This window comes from Terrapene carolina, unplaced genomic scaffold (genome assembly GCF_002925995.2).
Source record: "Terrapene carolina triunguis isolate 2854851 unplaced genomic scaffold, T_m_triunguis-2.0 Scaffold247, whole genome shotgun sequence".
Taxonomy (NCBI): domain Eukaryota; kingdom Metazoa; phylum Chordata; order Testudines; family Emydidae; genus Terrapene; species Terrapene triunguis.
The window spans coordinates 8,839,900-8,844,367 of NW_020664598.1; the positions used below are offsets into that span (position 1 = coordinate 8,839,900).

General features: G+C 45.8%; 1 protein-coding gene across 1 annotated transcript in view; it reads left to right on the plus strand.

The window, feature by feature from the left end:
* Positions 1 to 3,996: 3,996 nt before the first annotated feature.
* The window catches only part of SLC41A2 (solute carrier family 41 member 2), a 96,816-nt gene continuing 96,344 nt past the window's right edge, over positions 3,997 to 4,468 (plus strand). Inside the window, exon 1 of the mRNA XM_026657467.2 lies at positions 3,997 to 4,053. The gene's annotated coding sequence lies outside the window, so the exon portion shown is untranslated. The remainder of the gene's footprint in view (positions 4,054 to 4,468) is intronic.

The following is a 4,468-nucleotide window of genomic DNA, read 5'->3' on the forward strand; positions in this document are numbered from 1 at the left end:
AAGGGGTTTTAATTCTTATGAGTCTCCTGGTATTCTAAGCAAGCAATTTTAAAGGGGTGTAATACAAAATGCCCTGATGGAAGTTAGGTATTTCAGTCAGCTATATTGTACCTCTAAGGAGTACTGCCTCAGAACTTTATAATAAACCATTGTTTTTTAAACAGTAATATATAAAAATAGATTACAGTGAGTATATTTCTTTAGCTCACTGGGGAACGCAGCTGTTTTACCACTCCAAATACAGAGTTTCTACCAAGATTTCAGGAAAGAGTAGTGGCAAATCAACAAATGATCTCACTGTGCTCGTCAAAAGTGGAGGAAGCTTGAAAATCATATAAATACAGTTTTCATAGTTTAATATAACACCAAACTAAGTAAATAAAGATGAAACAATATTTCAGGGAAAGGAATAAAAGGTAGAATAGGGCCATTACCGTTTCATTTTTGGGGTTGTACAGTACCCTTGGTCTGCAGGTGGTGGTCCCATCAATGTCATTTAGAGTTGTACACACAAACTGAAAGTAACATATAGCCCTCTAGGCTCATGTAAATCAGTAGTTAAAAATATGAGGAAAGGGAAGGAAAAAGGCAACAAAAAGCAAAAAACTTTTGGTATGCATTTCTGTGATGCTTTGGAATGAAAAACTCATCATTTTTAGAAGAATTACAATATTAAACTGTGTAAGTGGCCGACTCTGCTGGAAAGCCAAGCAGCCAGGTGACTAGCTACTATTTTTTGAAACCTTTCCCATGTTAATTGTCAAAATCTGGCAAGTGCATCTGAGATTAAATTTTGGCCCAAGGGAGCTAAATTTTCTCTTAGAAAAGCAACTCACATGCTTGCCAACTTTAATTGACTGGCCAACCTGTTATACAGGATTTGCTCTGCAATTTTTATTGCTGTCTAGCTATTACAATTTAGACCTTGAAAACTGTAAAGAGGGATTGGATAGTTCAAGGGATTGGCAATGGAATGTGGACATTTCACTTCTAGATCACTCAGTCCAGTACAGTTGTGACAAAATGTAGTTAACCCTCCAAATGCTGTATAGTACGGTAGTTTATGTGAAATGTGGTTTCTGTTCAATTTCTATTGGATACATGTTCAGATCTCTCTCTCCCTCTCTCTCACACAAACTCTCTCTCTCTCTGTCTTTAACTTTTCTACTAACTTGGGGAACTGCCTTCTCCCTAAAAGTGGTCCCTCAAGATCAGAGACTGACCAAAGCAGGGGAAGCTTCCACTGCTGCTGCCACCCATGCTTGGTCTCTGTATATTCCACAGTTACGTAGCCACTGAATTTGCTGCAGAATTCACTCTTTTCCATACAGTTGTGCTCCAGAAACTCAATTTTCATTTACAAATATATTTAGCTATCTCTCACAACTGAAAACAACTGGGATAGCATGGACCAGGTGTAAGTCTTTCTGAATTTTGCAAATGGCCTAAACATTAGGTCTACAAGGCGTATACTGTCTAATTAATCTCAATAGCATGTTCACTCTGAAAACTAATTATGGTGACATGAATGTCAACACTGTTAACTATTTCAATGCATATGATTTTGGCCCTGATCCTGTGAAACACCTACCAACATACTTAACTTTAAACTTTTATTCATATGCTCACAGTATTTAGCTCCAACTTATTGCAGACACTTGGTGCTTTGGGCACTCTGTATTATGTTTGTGGGGAGAGGGATAGTTCAGTGGTTTGAGCGTTGGCCTGCTAAACCCAGGGTTGTGCATTCAATCCTTGAGGGGGCCACTTAGGAATCTGGGGCAAAAATCAGTACTTGGTCCTGCTAGTGAAGGCAGGGGGCTGGACTTGATGACCTTTCGGGGTCCCTTCCAGTTCTATGAGATAGGTATGTTCTGTGGATTAGAGAGGCGAAAAACAGGTTCCAGAGCTGTCAACCTGACAGATTCCATCATCACTAAATTCATGTATAGATTTTAAAAAAAAAGGTTTTCCACTTCAGGTTTCTCCATTGCTATGAAGTACAGAGCATCAGTATAGGAAGTACTCTTTTAGAAAATAACAGCACATATTTTCAATGTTTTGTACAAATGTTAAACTAATTGAATGTAAACATTCATCATTTTGAATTTAAAATATTTATGTTTATCAGGACAAAAGAAATTAGTTGAACTTCACCTCTCTCTATATCTACTTCAACAAAGAATCCACATACGTATCATAGTTCGACTCTGAACCTGCATGTGCTTAATTTTACATGCATGAGTACATTGACTTCAATGGGGCTACTCAGAGTGTGTAAAGTTAAGCCCATGTGTAAATCTTTACAGGATCAGGGCCTTAAATTCTTAAAGCTTTCTGGGCATATCACAGAGTACTTGGGCAAGGAGAATTAAAAAACCAGCCAGTCTAAAGAGAAAAGTTTTCAAACAGCAATTTATGTTTTTTATTTCATTGAACCAATTAATGAAATCAGTTGACTTAATGAAATTATTTCAATCAAGCTAAAAGAAAGAAAGTGTTCAAGTGCATTCTGTATAAGAGTCTCAAATAAGTAAAAATTGTTGAGTCTTGTGTTTTGTTGCCAATAAAGCTTTTACAAGTGAAAGCAAAAGCATTGCCAGGAATACATTTGGTGCTTACTCTGCTTTCCATCCTTTTTTGATTTTCATACATTGCAAATCTATAGTGTGCTTGCTCAAAACAGAGAAGGCCACCCACTCACTTTTAATCAATGAGAAACCAGCACTTGTGAAATCAGTACTGGAAATGTGAAAACAGGAAGAGACCAGTGTGTCATTGGCAAGCCGAACTATGGAGCAAGATTTAGCAAGTTCATCTCTAACGTCCCCTCAGAGCACACAGAACCTCATGAACTCACTCACTAGAACTGCACACAGTAAACAACTTGGAACTCCGTTTATCTATCTGGAAGGGATGAAGAATTGAACCAGAACTGCTGGGATTTGAAATTATGCTTCCTGGAGTCTAGGTAATTCAAACCAGAGGCTTTCTGGAGGGATTTTTTTTTTTTTAACTACAGTATTGAATAGCAAAGTGGATGGTAATTATGTGTGACTTGTGGACCGGGCTGGTTTAAATTATTTTCAGGATTGACTGGGCATCTTTCATTGTGGCGTGGAGGCACAGCTGCACCAAATGGAATTTTTTTTTTTTTTAAAAAGGCACCTAGCTAGAAAGTGATTAGGTTTTTCTGAGGGGATAATTGGGGTGGGGGTTTTCTCTGCCCCTGTAGCTTTCCCTTTGCTGCTCTTCAGGGTGCTGGGGAAAGAAATTGTCATCACTCTGATCCTACGTGTGTTAAAGTGCCCCTTAACCTTCCTCTATTCCTTCCTTCCAGCAGGATCTCTGGGGGTATGTGTGTGGGGGAATGGGATCACTGCCCTTCCTGTACAGCCCCTTGCCCCACTGGGAAGCTCTCCCTAGCCCCACTCCATCCCCTCTTTGTGTGTGTGTGTGGGAAGAGGGGGGTTCACGGCCCCCACCCCCCGTTGGTGGGGGATGGGAGTATCACACCCCCCTCCGCACCCCGTCCCCCTTGGGCTGGGAGCATCAGTCATTAGGTGCACCCCCAATATGGCTGTGACCAAGTAATCGACCCCCTCAATCTCCCTTGTATAGCCCCCTATGCCCGAGGGGAGGGGGCTGCTGGGGAGAACAGCCGAGCGCTCCCCTCCCCCGTGCTTAATGCGCGTAGCTTACAACATAGCTCCCACCCACCCCCGGCTGCGGTTCCTCGCGCCCCCGGAGCTCGGGATGACGGTTGGCGGCGGCTCCTCGCGCTCAGCCCCTTCCGCTGGGGGGTTCCCCGCGAGCCGACCTCACTGGCAGCGCCTGCTGCGCACTCGCATCACGGGCCACATCATCAAGGGGCTGCCCGTGCCCTGCCCTCCCCTCCCCTCCCCTTCGTGCGGGCTCCGCGCCTGCTCAGTGGGGGCGCCGCTCACCCTGCACGGGAGCTGTCACCGCTGTAGCCGGGCTGGTCCGGGCGAAGAGCGGGCAGCGATCGGCCATGGCGAGGGGCTGCGGGCTGCCGGCGCCACCATCGCCCAGGTAAGGGGGCATCCGGGGCGACAGGGTCCCTGAGGGGCAGGAGCGGAGCCGAGCACGGGCAGGAGAAGCCCGGGACCCGCCGCGGGGAGGGAGGCGCGGCCGAGATCGGGGTCCGGGGAGGATGCTCCGAGCAGGAAAGTTTCTAAATAAGTGAATGAGAAGAACAACACAGCGCCCCCGACCCCCATCTGCTCCCCCCACCGCCCCTCCCCCATCCGCTCCCCATCTACTTCCCCACCTCCCCTCCCCCATCCACCGCTCATACTCCCCCCACCTCCCCTCCCCCATCCGCTACCCATCTACTCCCCCTCACCGCCCCTCCCCCATCCACCGCTCATACTCCTCCACCTCCCCTCCCCCATCCGCTCCCCATCTACTTCCCCATAACCCCCTCCCCCATCCGCTACCCATCTAC